The 15,993-nt window shown below is 53.9% G+C and overlaps 1 long non-coding RNA gene across 1 annotated transcript; it reads left to right on the forward strand.

Annotated features, from left to right (window-relative positions):
• Positions 1–772: 772 nt before the first annotated feature.
• On the forward strand, positions 773–4,669 carry LOC138690003 (uncharacterized). The gene is made up of 3 exons (XR_011328777.1): positions 773–1,088; positions 1,191–1,290; positions 4,475–4,669. It is a non-coding gene; the product is annotated as an uncharacterized lncRNA (long non-coding RNA).
• Positions 4,670–15,993: the final 11,324 nt, after the last annotated feature.

Genomic DNA, 15,993 nt, shown 5'->3' on the forward strand with positions numbered 1-15,993 from the left:
TCCCCAAAGCTGTACAAACAGTCGGCCCCTTCCCTCCTTAGTCACATCGTCTAGACAACGACGACAGTCCTTCCCTCGGTCGGAAAGGCCGTTGCGTTTCCCTTTCCTCCCAGCAAGGGAGGCATCGCACATCTGGCACTTGGGCGCGAGGCTGCGGGGACTGAAGGCAGCTGCTGCCCCGTGCCTCGATTTTGGGGTCCCCCCCGGCACACATGCAGCACCCCCAGCCCATGGCTCATCTCTGAGGAGCGTAGACCCAAGTGGGAACCTGCGCCGCGACGGCGAACCCGGGGAGCTTGGTCCTCGAAGGACGGGCCTGGCAGTCCCGGGTGTGTGCCTCGCTCCGGCATGGTTCATTTTGGGGTTAGGACACCTTTTCCCTCATCCCCCAAAGGGAGCTGGAGTAGGGGTGAGCTCTATCCGCCCCCCAGGATGGAAAGCAAGGGCAAAATCACAGCGAGGATAATAATCACATCCCTGCTCGGATTGCCTTAGGGTGATCCGGTGAGAAGAAAGATTTTTGGCGTGAGACTTCTTTGGGCTTGAGGGCCTGTCCGCAGGGAATTTGGAGAGGAATGGGTGCAAAGAGGGGTACAAAGCGCAGGAATCATGGGTGCATCAGCCTGGACTGGGGAGGGATGGGAGGAAGGGCTCGGCATCGCTGGGGACCGGCACAACCGCCTGGCCGTGGCGTTCCCGGGGGAGGCGTGCAACGCCATCCGCAAGCGCGTGTCTCTGCTTTTAACAGCTCGAAATGAATAGGTGCTGAAAGAAGCCGTGGGCCCTGGGCGCCTGGAGCTGACACCTCCAGAGCGCCTGGCGTCCGCTCCCTGCAGCTGCTCGGGGCGCTCGCTCGAACGCCGTTTGCTCGCAGCGCCTTGGCCGGGCGTTCAGCACAAGTCAACGTGGGGCGTAGGAAGGCGGGCGCTCGCCCCGTTTGTCAAGGTTGGAGCAGGTGGTTTACGTCCACCCCGCAAAGCCGAGCCTGAGAAATAAATCCTGAAATAAGCCCTGGGAGGGCTGCAGCACGCTGCCGGAAAGCATCTCCTCCGTGCGGGGATGCCAGCTTGGCTCGCCTGGTGCTGCAGGTAATCTTGGAGAAGCCAGGGAGCCTTGGCAGCTCTCCCTGGTTTAATTGCTCGACTGCTGCTTTACCTAAAGGCCCAGCCTCAGGACATGTCATTCAACAGGAGGTTCATCTTTTGATGGAGGAAATGCATCCAGCCTTCCAGGCAGCAGAGAGAGGCTTCGGCGATGGGTCCTCCTGCGAGGACACGGCTCCCGAAAGTGGTAGGCAGATGGGAAAACGAGCTCATGGGCTATTCAGGCGCAAAAAGCAAAGCCCCGTGTTTTAAAGTCAGGCTTTGGGCTTTTTAGCATTGAGGGCTTGCAGTGCTAAAGCTGTTGCATGGCTAAATGAAGTGAAGAATAAGTTTGCAGGAGTTTCCTCGCCGGGCCCAGGAAAACCCTTGACTGTTTGCTTATTTTATTGACACTCAGGAATACGAATGGCTTAAGCTCTCGCCCCCACGCCTGGCTGCAGTTCGAAGGAAGAGCCTTCTTCAGCCCAGCCATGTGGCACGAAGCCCACGCAGGCGTTCTCCTCCCTGCGCTCAGCTCCCCGACATAAGCCGTGCCCCCCACGACGGCCGCCCTGTCCTGCTGCCCGACCTGCCCAGGCTCCGGACGCAGCTGGGGAGGGCTCGGTGGGAGCCAGTGCCATCCCGCTGGATCCCGGCGTGGGACAGGGATGTGTCGGAGGGTGGCCGCGTCTCACTGTCCATGCACCAGTGCCTGGTGGGCCCTGGGGGCGGAGAAGCCGGCTGCGCCAAGGGAAAAGCAGGGTACAAAGAGGGAGGAAAATATGAAGAATTAAAAGCTATTTAGGAAAAAAAAACCCAACAAAACCCTGTTGCTGGAGCATGCAGCTGTTCCCCACTTGCCTTCACGCAGCCCGTGACCAAACGGTGCCGGCCCCCCCCTGAGCCGTGATCTGCCCGTGACCAAGTGAACTTGTTGCAGGCTTGGGAATTTCTCATCTTAAAGGATGTTGTGAGGAAGCCAGGCAGCCTCGGCTGTTTTCAGCTTTCATCGCAGGGTTAAAGGAACAACAGAGCCCCCCCAAAACGAGCAGGAAGAGGGTGGGAACTGGAGGGAGCCCCAAATGCCAGGGCCTCCCTGCAGGTAGTGCAGGCACTGGGTTAAGGCGAGAGCCACAGTCACAGCGGTGGGTCCGTGGGGCTCTCGGCAGAGGAGCCAGGAAGGCAAAGAGACCAAAATACAAAATTATGGCAGGGCTCAGCTACCATTTTTCCTCCCCCAGCCAGGCAGATACCAAACTGGACTCTCCGGCACAATGGACTGCCTTGGTTTCACAGCAAAGGCCGTAGCAAAGCCGGAGGAAAGCAACCTCAAGGGAAACAACCCCCTTGTAATTACTAACTCAATAAAAGAAGCTGTTTGCAAGTGATCAAGCAGCAACCCAAACACGGCAGGGACCCGGGCAGCGGGGAGGTTTGTGGTTTGACAGTCAATGCGCGTCTCGAAATGTTTGCTGTGATTTTTATTTTGCACGCGCTGCAAAAACAAAGGGTGGATGGTGCAGAGATGCCTGGCAAGCAGCTGTGCTGCAGGTCTTGCCTAGCAGTTTTGGAAACTCCCAAGTTCCCAAATGCTCCAACCTTCGGCCCTGGCCACTACTGGCCGATGCAGTCAGGGAAGGCAAGCTCTGCTCCCCAAACCCAGGCCCTGCTCGGGTGTTTTCTGCATGAAGAGAAACTATTTTTCAGTATGAATCTCAGCACAGGCCCAGGGAAGAGCAGAGGAGACGCTGTTAGCGACTGCTGGTGCCTGCAGCACAGGGCTGGCTGTGAGCTATGACATCAGAGACAAAAGTAAATGAGGTCAGCACAGGAAAAGTGGTGATTAATGAACCAAGGGGTGCTCCTAGAAAGAATTCCTTATTCAGACATGCGTGTCCATGAGGCGGCTGGCCAGAGGGCTCTGGATCCCCCGTAAGTGATCTTCTCCCCTGGTGATGTCAGATGTTGCCCCATGAGGGTCTGGCACACGGAGATCCTGGTGTACATGCGTGGGGTCACATGTGAACCACGCCACGCGCCCGCACGAGTGCTTTGGCTGCCCAAATTAGGCAGGAGGCTGTAAGGAGTCACTCTGCAGCAGGCACGGCAGGCGGGATGCTCGCTCTCTCCCCCAGCGCAGGCAGGGCTGCTCGGCCGGCAGCGGAGCTCAGCCAGGCGCACGCAGCCGGGTGCAGAGGAGGTCCTGGGGACGGCCACCTCCATGGAGAGGATTTCACCGCTTCCCAGGCCTTGGCTGGGGATGCCGGCAGGCTCCACGGACGTCAGTGGGTTGGTGGAGCGCTCAGGAAAGCTGACATTTGGGCATGCTGGGGTGTTAGCTGCTCCCAGAAAGGACGGCAGGGAGGTTTGCTGTGACCCTGGACACGTTGGCTTGATGTCTGCAAGAAAAAGCCCTGGGAGGTGCTGGCGTTTCTGCGAGGTGCCTGCAATGCCCCAAGCCCTGGGCTGGCTGCACATGTCCGGCTAAATCTGGAGAGGGAACAGCCAACCCCCTCCTGCTCCGCTGTGGCCCCGGGAGGGCATCTCTTGAGCCGGGGGGGGGGGCTGTGCAAAGGGCCCTGCGCCTTTAAAGCCTGCAGAAGTGTTATTTAGGTGGAAAAAGTGTTTCACTGTGACGATGGAAATTGTTTGTATTTCACTAATTGACCGAGGAGAGAGAGAGAGAGAGAGAAAAGACCTTCCTTCCCTCTGACAGGTTCAGGAATTTTTTCCGCTAATCAAGAAGAAAAACAAAATGCTTGTGCTGGGAGGGGGAGGGGAGGAAAAGGGGGGTCTCCCTGGTGTCCCATAAACCCGGTGGCTGTGGACAAAACACCGCGATTGCAGCATAGCCTTGCCCTGGAAAGTTTGAGGCAGCACTGGCCAGTGAAGCGAAGGGGGAGCACAGCTCTTGCTCGCAGGGGACCCCACTTCGGAGCATCCCAGGCTGGGCAATAGGCAGATCCCTCCCAGAAGGATGCACAAATCCAGATGAGGCTCTCGGTCCGCAAAGGGCAGGACCGGCGCCTGCTGTGGTGAGGCAGGCGGCCAGTGGTGCATGTTTTTCCCCAGGGACGGGTGGGAGATGCTCTACTCATCAGAATATCCCACCGGCTTCATCAGCTGGTTGTAAAAGGACTGAAATGGGTGCTCTTTGCATTCAGGTTTGGCTGGGACAGGGCCCTCCTGGCTCCGCTGAGGCAGGTGTGAACAGCCTGGTAATCGAATAAAGCATTTTCCCAGCACAGCCACCTTCAAGTGCATTAAATGAAACAGAAAGGAGCAGCTGAACAGGATTCGCAGTTTTTCCCCATGATATGTATTTTCCCTTTTCCATGGATAGTCCCACCGGGTACGCTGTGACCTATTGTTGTACTTATTTATTTACTCAGGTTTTGTAGATGGTTTCAAAGCTCGTGGCCAGGAAGGAGCAACCAGATGCTGCTACTGCGTGGGACAGAAAACCTGCCCCAGTTTCCCACTCTGAACACAGACACGGAGCCACGTGCAAGCCCCAAACCCAGAGCTGAACCCCCATTCCCTTCCCTCCCTGCTCTAGCCCAGCCATTAAAAAGCGGGATATTTGATTGTAAGCTCATCCTGTGTGGTTTTTTCTAAGCAAGAGGTTGGCTGGTTGGAGCGGTTTGGGTCAAGGAGCTGCTTCTTTTGGAGAGAGGGCCAGGTTGGGTGGACGGGTGTAGGAGAAGCCCTGGGATCTTGGAGGCTTCCCACTGCCGTGGGGAGGAAGAGCAGGGGCTGCCACACCACCGGTTCCTGAGGAAGGCCAGCCAGCAACAGGGGATTTTTTTCTAGCTGGAAAGCATGAATATTTATGAACCTGGATTAAAAAAAGAAACCTCTAAGGAATCTGGGTGCCTGTGAACACCCATCCGGGAAGCGGAGGCCCTCGGGCAGCAAATGGTGGGAGCTGGCACGGTGCTGCCGTGCCCACCGTGGTGCTTCGCCAGCGCCGTGGGTGCAGCTGGGGAAGGACGTCGTCGCTGCTGGCAGCGTCCCTGGCATTTGGGATGCCCGTGACCACAAAACCAAAGTGCCACAAGCTTGAGAGGCAGCCACCTTACACCTCCCAGCCCAGGGTCCCTTTCTTGGGTCACAAGAGTTGAGTGTGGCAGAGACAATCATTTTAGTCAGATAAGGCGCAAACACCAGGATCTGGAGGAGAGCTCAAACAGTTCGGTTTTTCGGAAGCAGGAACATGCACGTGTAGGTGACTCTACCTGCACAACCAGGACCAGAAGCACCCAGCTGGGCCTACAGCATCCAGGAAAGCCACCCCACCACAAGCTCCCCACCTGTGTTCAATGGGCTGTCAGGTCCCCTGGGGACCGGGACACGACAATTTCCCTGCCAGGCCTCCTGCCGAGCCGTGGGTAAGGCCGGTGGGACCTGAACCTCAAATGTGATGAGTCCTAATTGAATTGGAGCAGAGAGAAACAAAAAGCCTGCTGAGACGTGGATGCCTCTGCTCGGCTGGAGCAGGTACCATCTGGGATTTAGTGCGAGCTAAGGGAAGCCGTCATTGCAGCGCTTGAATTTGGGAGAGCAACAAGCTGCCCCCAGGACTGGTGGGACCCGGGTCCCTGGGGTCTGTGTCACTGGATGGGAGAGGTCACGGCACCAGGTTTTGGCAGTATCAGAGGTGCTTTGGGTATGGGCATCTGCATCTCAGGTCTCCATCTCTAGTGTGGGGTGCCAATAGTTCCCATCCACAGGTTTGAGAAAGGACCTGAGAAGTTTGTGAGCAGCTGCAAGAACCAGCTACTGAGAGACAAAGTGAACTTGTAAAGGAGTAGGAGAGTGAAGCTAAGCCCAAGAAAAGGAGTTGCTTTTTGGGAACTCTTTCTTTCACTCCTTTCCACCCCTCACCCAAAGACCCCTCCTGCTTGCCAGGAAACTTGGTCAGGGCAAGCATTTTGCCACCTGGCTTATGCACGCACCAGTCAAGGAAACAATTCTGCAATTGAAAGAGGAAATCTCAGTCCTGGCTATTTCCAACCTCTATTGTTTTTTACTCAACTCATGCATTACACAGACCAGTAAGCAAGGCAGCAAGATTGCAACACTATGCATGTGCTTTCAGACATTTAATTTTAGCATTGCAAGAAGGATTTGTGGTATCGAGAAAGCCCAGTTCTAAGGAAAGAGGAAACCTGTGATTCTGACACTTGATTTTGACCATAAAAGGAAGTGGATCATTTGAGTGACCTAACAGGTTTAGTCATTTAGGCTGTAATCCTCTGGGAGTCCAGAGGATCCCTGCTGGGGTTTTCCCATTCCCAAGGAGCTGGGTCGCTTGGGAGCTCTGGGCAGGGCTGAAATCCTCCAGCAACTGGAGCTTTGTGCCTCGGATTAAGCTCCTGATCTTTGGACTTTTTCTCTCTGGGCAGCACAGGACACACGCACGTCCCTTCCCAAGCAATCTTGGGCTGGGCCGGGCTTTGCCAGCGAGCACCAGACCTCAACACTATTTCTCCTATAGACCCAGATGTGTTTATAAAGCACTTGTCAATGTGTTGTCCAAAATCTTCCCACCTTTCCCCAATACTAGGGCTCTCCTCAGCTGCAGGCGTAAAAGGCCGTTTGAAAAGAAGTTGAATTTAAGGAATTTAGGAATAAATGGAGCTCCGGAGGGAGGTCCTGCGTAGCACTGGGGGCTGAGTTCAAAGTGCAGAAGCCCCCTTTGCCTTGTCCTACACCGAGCACTCTTCTGCAGTGTGGCTTAGTCCCATTCCAGTGGGGGGGTAAAAAGGCTTTCTGCACCGGGAAGAAAATCGGGACCGGCAGCTCTTCCCTGCAGAGACAGACCCTGAGGCAGCGAGGACCTGGCTCCATGCTGAGCGAAGGCAGCTCAGCTGGTGTTGACTGCAGTCCCACACATACCCTGACCCTGTGTTGCGGGGATTCTCCCACCAGAAACACAGCAAAGAAATACACAAATCTACCAAAATTACAGCGGCTTGGTGGTTAAGTTCCACTCCCCACAACAGACAAGCGCCAAGCAAACCCCAGACCTCGCCAGCTCCTCATCCCACCACTGCCAGGGCAAGGGCACCGGGTGCTGGGATGAGGCTGAGGTCCCTGCTGCACGCCCAGCCGCGGGTGGAACCTACACCCAGCGTACCCCAATTTTCTCCCCCATGGCTGCGGGGATGGACTATCGCCGGGACTCCCTCGAGAGTCTCCCGCAAACCTGCCCAGGCCTCAGGAGCATGGCTGTGCTGGCTGCTTCCTAAATGCAGAAGCACCCTTGGGGTTTTTTTTTTTTGAAATCTTGCAGATATATCATGTTTTCAATTCCTCAAAAATGGGGTTCTGCATGTGACCAAACGCACTGTCCTCTTTCCTCCTTGTCCCTTCCCCTTCCACCAACACACGTGTGCACGGCTGGTGATGGGACGCGGGGAGTCTCCTTCTCCTTCTTTTTAGCGGTTGGTGGGGCTACGACGTGTCCCTGTTTCATTGAGAAAGTTACCAAACCCTGGCAGGCTGTGAAATGGGAAAGTGGGAAGCTGGAGAAGGTGGAACAGGCGTGTGTTTTAAACAAAGAAAGAAATCTTTCTTTTTTTCCAAGTACCTGGTTGTGCAAGACCCTGAGGAGTCTTGATCTGACCATAAGACAAAACCATCATGACGTAGCTCTGGGTCAGTGTTGGCCCTGTTTGGTTTGTTGTGTCAATGAAGAAAACAGAAGAAAAAAGGGGAAAAAAAAGAGCTCTTCTTGCTGCAGCTCTTGAGATAGCTGGATTGCAGATTCTGGCTCGCCTCTGCAAGGGTGGAGGGGCTGGGAGCAGGTCCAGGCAGCCTGCTGAGGGGCACCCGTGGGCTCTGTGCTTTGTTTGGGAGTGAAGCAGGGCTGTGGGTGCTTTCCTGCACCCCCGAGAGCTGAAGCAGTGCCGACAGAAGGAGGGTGTCCTGTGGGCTCCTCCATCACCGTGCTGGTTCCCGACAGCAGCTTGGGAGCTGGGGAAGCGCTAAGCATCCTTTGCTTGTCTGGACCCGGCGAGAAGCCCAGTCTGGCTGGTGGGTCAGGGATTATGGAAGAGGAAGGAGCAGGACAAATGTGCTTATTGAGAGCTAAATTCAACTGCGCAGACCAGGGTAACTTCTACTCCTGCATATCCCTGTCCTCCCCGTGCGCAACATCCCAGTGGGGAGGAGAGTGGGGCTTTCTCATCCAGTGAAACCCTGGACTGCGAGACCCGAGCACAAAGTCCTTGCAGTATGTCTTTGCCTGTTGGCCAGGGTGGCCAAGGGCAGGAGACGGGGACTCGGCGAGACCCCGCAGCCTTTCACCCTGCAGCAGGAGCCCCCGATCCCCTGGCAGGGGTTCATGCCAGCGTGCCCTGCTGCAGGGCTGGAGCCTGGGGGCCGTGCTGGAAAAGGCATTCCCAGGACACAGCCGGGAAGGTCAGACCAAGGGACAGGTGCTGGAAAAGGGGCCAAGACTGTCAGGGAAAGAGGAGATGCCAAGGGGGCCGGGCTGCTTCCATCTGGGGACCTGGTGGCCACAGAAGGGTGGCTTCGGCTGACCCCTTGCCCCGACGCTGGCCGGGTTCTCCGGGAAGGCAGTGATGGAGGCAACGCGTGGGTGCACAGGTGGCCACCCATGGGTGCCCCGTCCTCCCCGCTGGGCTGTTTTGCAGTCACCGGCCAAGGCAGGAATGCCAGGAATGCGAAATCCCGGCACGCTGCCCTGTCGTCCGCCACCCCCCCCGCCCTGGCTGCCCCCCGCTTCTCCATCCCGTCGCAAGAACAGGATATTCACCCGAGCGACATACACTCACACACGTCTTGTTATCAGGAAAAAACACTCAGTCAGCGTCTGGAATGGGCTCTCATTAACCGTGTGGCCACCGGGGCCTTCCTCGTGGGGCCACAGGGAAAGCGACCGCTCGCGATGGGGTACAGGCAAGCGGGCAGCAGTGGGTCGGAGCTGCTGGGGCCACCAGCATGGTGAGGGCTGGAGGTGAGCATCGAGTGCCAGCAGAGCCCTGCCATTGCCCAGTGGTCCCTCTCCCGCTGCCCTCCCTCCTGGCAGAGCCGCAGGGCAGCGGGGCGAGCCTCTAGAGAAGGGAGCATCCAGCCCCATGGCAGGGGTTCACCCTCTCACTGCCACGGTGAAGCCGGGACCCTCAGACCGAGCGGTGCCCCCAGCCCCATCTCCCCGCGTCGGCCACCCTGAGTCATGTCAACACGTCCCTGCTTCCAGCATGGGCTCCGCAAAGACGTCCTGTCTCAGGTAAACAGGATCTCGCCGCGCTGCGTGACCTTGTTTACCTCCCCGAAAGAATTTGGCTGGAATTTTTTTTTATTATTTTTTTTTTTCTTCCTAAGGGCTGGTGAGTCACCCCGCAGAAATGCACACTGCCTTTCCACACTGACTCACCCCACTGCCCGCGGTCCCGCCTCTCCCTCCTGCCCCCCCCCCGGGGCTCTGGGGGCAGGTGAGAAGCCCCCGCTTGCCCAATGATGATGCAACCCACGCACCGGTGGTGGTGGCGGTGGCGGTGGCGGTGGTGATGGCGATGGCATCTCTGCCACAGGAAGAGCAGCCGAGCGCTCGGGCAGCCCCTGTGCCAAAACACAGGAAGAGCGCTGAGAAATTACCCCGTGCATTGTCAACTCCAAAAACACCAAAGAAAACAAAACAAAGAAAAAAAAAACCAAAAAAAAAAAAAAGAAAAATTGGCCTCACTAGAACAATTGCCCAGAAGAAAAGAAAAGAGAAAAAAAAAAAAAAAGAGGCCAATGGACCTGGCCCGGCGCCAGGACCCTTGTTTTCCTTTCCCAACACAATGCACGTTAAATAATACTTCCTTCTCGCAACAAGGCCCTCCTGGGCCGGTTTTTGTTTTTCTCCCCTGCTGCGCGGGGGTCGGTCAGCACGGATGGCTCCCGTCACGGGAACGTTGGCACTTCAGAGCTGATGTTCGTCCCTGCCGCCGTGGATCGCCCGTTCCCAGCACTGCGGAGGAACGAGGGCCCTGTGGTTGGGCTGCCCACCCAGCTTTCCTGCGAGGATCGGGGGGCTCTTCAGTGCTTCTCCTGACCTTTCCCACCCACCTGCGGGATCCAGGTTTAGCCGCTTTGCAGTATAATATCTCTACAGGGTAAGCTAGGTAACCATCCCAAGGCACCCCCGTGTAGCCATACCCAAGCTATGAAGACATCCATACAAGCTAATCAGAGCGGTCACATCATATACGTCGATTTACTGCCAGATTAAATAAAACAGAATAACAAAACAATATACATCATGCATAGGATGAATGGTTTCAGGACATTTCTGGCCAGTCTTCCAGGCTGGGATGAGAAGAACCCCTGTTACTTGCACCTTGGCTCTTCAGTTCCCATATGGCTTGTGCTCAGCTTTCTTTTCTTCGGGATTTCTCTTCCCAATGACAGTGTCACGGGCACCCAACCGACTGTATTTAAATGTCTGTATTGTGGAGGAATCCAAGTAAAACCATTTTTGTTTATTCTAACTTCTTTCCTGAGAAATTTAGCATCTGAGACCACGCCTCTCGTTTGTTGGCAGTGTCAATCAACAGTCTTCAAAGGGCTGATCAGATCCATATCTCTTTGTCTGAGGGTTACTGGGATTTCTGATTAAATAGCAGGTGCAAGAAAGAAAGGAGTTGCCCTTTTTTAAATCAAAATGGGGTCTTTGTACACAAAATGGCATTACTACTCTCTTACATGAGGACACAGGCTGCTGGACCAGTAGTTCTTGGGTGCTCACAGACACGGCACATCTCTGTTTCTGACAAGGCTCAGTGCTCAGTCCTGGCACAAGAAAAGAGGGCCAGACTCGGCAGTGGAGGAGCAGATGGCAGGTCTAAGTAGGTATTGGACATACAAGTCCTCTGACGCCCTAAGTTGAGCAAACTCATTTGTTTCAAGGATTAACTTTGTGCACTGACATTCCTGAGGCAATCCAGAAACGCCAGATTCGAGGTCCCACCTACCTGCATCGTCTGGGCTCAAACGTCAGGTCCTGCCTCTGGGTGATGAATCATTTGTGTCCTGGGTAATAATAAATGCCTTGTGACAGTGACATCTTCCTGGCACTGCGTTAGTCTGTTCTTCTCTCACCCAGAAGCCTGTCCCCTGCTACAGGGTGTATGGGGTCAGTCACATCAGCAGTCGGGGTAACCTCTTGGTCAGTGAAAGCTGGTTTCTGAGCAAACGTTAGCCGTGCCAAAGAGATTTTGGAGACGGATTAGTGGGAGGTCATTAGGAAGGAAACTGGGGCAGAGCTGGGATGCAGCACGCGGTCCCGCAGAAGGCTGCCTGTTTGTACTTCCCCCGTGCTTGCTGTGCCCTCCATGCGTACCCAAACCCGTCCATGTGTGGTGGCAACTCTGGTCACTCACCAGGGCAGAAAGCTCACCTTCTCAGCCAACGGTGGGATTCCCCTCGCAGCAGACATCTAAACGTTGGCTCTGAAGTCTCAGCCAGCTGTCTCGGCTCCCTTGATAGCCAACAGAGCAAGATGGGCATGTCCAGAAAGCAACTCCATTCTCTGGCTTAATTTTTTGAAGGTTGGCATGAATCATGCTGTGACAGTGCTCAACGCTCTCCTTTGTCTAGAGAAGGAGACAAGGGCTGCTAGCGTTTGACTGGTTCATTTTCAGTCAGCTCAACTTAAGGTGCTTAAGTTTTAGCTGGCAAACACCAAGCACAGTGAATCCCACCTCAGGAGAACAATGTGCCAGTGTATGACAAGCAGCGGCAGGTCCAGGAACACAGCTCCTGTCTTGAATTATTTAATGACTACAGTTAGTGCTAAAATTTGATCATGGGAACCACTGCCTCAGCAAAATCCAGCTTGCTCAATGTGCAGAGCATGCCTCGTCCTCCAACAGCGTTGTCAAAGAATACGTCTCTCGGGGACCTTGAAACATGCAGGAGAGAGTTGCTGGGGCTAGCAACTTGCTTCTGAGCGTGAGGTTTTCCCTGGATCTGGCACGGCACTTGTTCTTATCAGCTGCCAAACCTTTGGCAATTCAGCAGCTCCTGATAACACAAGTAAAAACCTGGAACAGCCAAACCCAAACATTTAGCCCAATTTACTGTGTATATGTCTCCTCACACCTGGTGGGAGCAACCAGGTTGACCATATTTGCCTCTATGTCCAGGACAGCTCCTGCAAACAGGTCTCAGCGATGGAGAGCAGGGCTGCCGGCAGGTCTCCCTCCCGTCGGTGAGAACTTGGTGGAAACTTTTCTCCTGCAAAATGTTTGTTGCTTGGCCTCCTCTGCTAAAGGAGCAGGTGCTGGAGGTTGTTTGGCTAGCTGATCAAACAAATCCTAGAGTTTCCTTCCAGACCAGGTGAAGTCAAGCCTTTTCAGCTGCCTCGTCCCTATGACCTCATCGAGCAGCATTCAGCAGCTCAGTTACTGCTGAATATTCAGCTTTGAGGCACAGAGTGCCATTCTGGCCATAGCCCTAATGGCAACCACAAGATCAGCTTTGAAATGGCTCTTGGGAACGCCGCACAACTAGGGTAAAGAAAGGGGAATATTCACCTCAGGATAGTCCAGGTTGTCTCAATATTGCTGTGAATGTGCTCTTCAAACTATTTTTAATGGTCTTCAGGACTCAAGCTTGGAGGCCTCTGCAGATAAGTGGTGGGCTTGGCTGGTCATGAGAGACCTCATGTGTGAGCCTGTTGAGCGCTGCATCAACGTCATTCCAGCTCACCAGACTGAGGTATTTTCAAGGTGACTATCAGAATGCTCACTTCCCATAGCAACCTATCACAGGGAATATGTGGTCTTTTGACTGGGAAAGTCCATCTCTAGCTCTATTTTCTCCCCCACTTGCACCCCATTTGTGGCCGCTCTCCTAACTACAATGGCAAAGTCCAGCAAGATCCCATTTGGGTTATGGAGGCAGGTACACAGCTGGGATGTGTGATGAAAACCCTCCAAGCTGATCTATATCACAGAAAGTGGGAAGCAATGGTGGTGACATCAGCCACGGCTGAGTGATGAAAAGTCATGTGAACATTTTTAAAAGGAGGTGTAAGACTCCATTTATTCGGTATCTCCCAGCTCTCTCCACTGAGGTGTAAAACTCCTGCAGATGATACCAGCCCTACATTGAATGAAAGACTGCTAGTTCAACGGCCCACCAATGTATGACCCATCACTGCTCTCATTCTGTGAACAGAAGTGTTACTGCAGATACATTTTTCTGTTCCTCATGCAGTATGTGGCCTTTCTTAGTGTTTCCATTACCATTTCTTCTGTACATCCCCCTTAACAAACTGCCCACTCCCAAAATGACTGGCTGTGGTCACGTGGAGCTGCCACAGGCTGCTTTGAGATGAGGCACATCTATAGTGACAGCTTTACAGTGACACCTATAAAGTTGATTGTCTATTTTTCCTTATGTTTAAGTTATTTACATAGTTCTATTGATTGGCAACTTTCTTTGCATGAACTTCTGAGTGTTATGATGACTAGTGACTCTACTGAGTCCTACCTACATCTTTTAGGGGGGTTCGGTTACCCATTTGACCAAACTGTATCAAGAACTATCTTTCTGTTGGGATTGCAAGTAGACGGTGCTGTATCTGTCAATCAGGCTGAATGAACAAATTTCCTCAGCAACGAATCTAACTATGCTGCAATTTCAGGCTCTTCCTAAGAAAACTTTCTGAAGTGCAGTGTAAGGCTGTATAATTTCAGATGGGAAGCGTAACTGCCTACTGAGAAAAACGGGAACATATGCTCCATTTTAAGCCCATTACAGAAAGGAATTACTTAGAGAGTCACGCGGACGCAAAGCTAATATCATCCTCTAGATAGTAACTGCTGCATCTAGTACTGCTCAGCAATGTGCAGAAATAGAAGTGGACATAAATCTACCCAGACAAAAGCCAAGATTTTTTTTTCTGATGTCATTCAGGCACCCAGACGTGGCTCCTGAACTGCGAACATCCCGTTGGCCTGACCGTGTGCCGGCGCTCCCTCCTCTCCCCCGTTCTCCCAGACACCTGCAGTTTTCTTTGAAGCGGGGACATGGCGAGCGTTTCCCAGAGACATGTCAGGACGCAGAGGAAAAAGCAGAGAGATGGATTCTATCTGTCAACTCGTGATGAAATACAGTGACATGCACAGCCCCCCCAGCCCCAAAAGAAAGCTTAATTTTTTTCTAGTTAAAAAAAAAAAGTGTTTGGCTCCATCCCTAGACCAGCTGCTTCCTACATAAATAAGAGGCATGCACGGTGTACAGAAAAGAATATTTGACATTCCTAATCAATTAGATAAGGGGAAAAAACAGTCCATTTTCCTGTTCAAAATAAAATTATCGTGGTTACTTCAGATTTCAAGGGCATTTATCTCTCAGCTTCAGACAGAGGGGCACTGAGTAGGCTGCAGGTTACTGACCCGCGGCTGGAGAATGACGAAGCTGCCAGCTGGGATGGAGGAGCCCAGGCCCGGCTCCGGCAGGGTGCTGGGACGGGAATAGCCGTGGCAGTTGCCAGCCAAGTCAGGCGTGCCTTGGTAGAGCCGGGCTTTTGCGAGGACTGTGCCAGGCTGGGAATAACCAGCAGCGCAGGGGGAGGGAGTTAAAACACCTCAAACCAAATCGTTCAAGGGAAACACTCCCAGATCTTGCCCGCACACTCCCTGGCTTTGAAAACTTGTATAAACATTTAACCAAGGAAATGCCAAGGAAATCAAGGTGAGGAAGAAGGTGGCTGGGAGGGCTATAAGAGAACACGGGCACCTTCCCTGCCCCAGTTCAGCTCAGGACATTTCGGTGGAAGAGGCACACAACCTGAGACGTGTTGGATATCTGCTACTCAAAAGCACGGGAGGCTCCAGGCCCCAGGGCAAGGTGCCAGCCACGGTTGCCAGCCCTGCACAAGGCACAGGAGCAGTGGCACGGTGCCTTCTCCTCAAAGAACACGTGTCTCTGGACAGCTAGCAGCCTTTGAGACCTCTCCGCAGGCCGTTGGAGAAAGGATGAGGTTTTTGAGAGGAGCGGCTCTGCCGTCTCCCAGTTCAGGGGAAAGCGGCAGCCCCGCAGCCCTGCCCTTTGCATTGCCTTGGTGCAGGCAGGGCAGACGGGTGGACACAGGCCCTTTTCACGGGTGTTATCCCAAGCAGGTCCAGGCCCCCCCTGTGCAGTTTCTGGAGACTTGAGGCTCTGGGCAGCTGTATCGGAAGTCTTAATTGCTGCCGCTTTGCTTTTGCAATACCACTTCTGTGTTCTTCCAGGATTTGCCAGGACAGCATGTTTCCCCAGGAAAAAAAAAATGCAAGTAGGGCAATGAAGTGTCTGAGCCTACAAAACCTCGCTCGGACCCAGAGGAGCCCACTGGAGACCGCGCTCGCCCGTGAAATCCTGGGCCTGCAGTGCCACCTAATGAACGAGCGCCGTTCGGAGTCCACACGCCTGCTGTCGTGTGCAGGGAAATCAGGTGAAGGTGGGTGCGAAGGCTTCGTCAGGGCACTCCATTCCTCTCTAATGCCTTTCGTCCCTCTCCCAGTACTTCAAAAATCACTTATTTGATCCTTGCAACCCAGCCATTAGGCAGACAAGTCACAGAACAGCTTTTTGCCAAGCCCAAATACACAAGGCAAGTCAACAGTAGTTGAGTAACAAATTAGAGTAACTCCTTTCTCTGTGTCAGTTCTGGAAATACTGCTTCCAAGGGACAGGGCAGAGAGGTGACACAGTGCAGAGTGTTGCAACCTGCACCGTCCTCCTGGGACTCGCCAGCTTGTTCCCCGTGAAGCACCAGGACCCTCCCGAGTGACAAGCTATGAACTCCCATTTTTCAGGAGGCAGAAGTTGGGCTCCATTTGATCGGCGAGAACAGTGGTTGGGCGTGAGGATCAGGAATGGCTCTAAAGGGCCTAAAGGACAT

The sequence above is a fragment of the Haliaeetus albicilla genome, chromosome 19 (genome assembly GCF_947461875.1).
Source record: "Haliaeetus albicilla chromosome 19, bHalAlb1.1, whole genome shotgun sequence".
Taxonomy (NCBI): Eukaryota; Metazoa; Chordata; class Aves; order Accipitriformes; family Accipitridae; genus Haliaeetus; species Haliaeetus albicilla.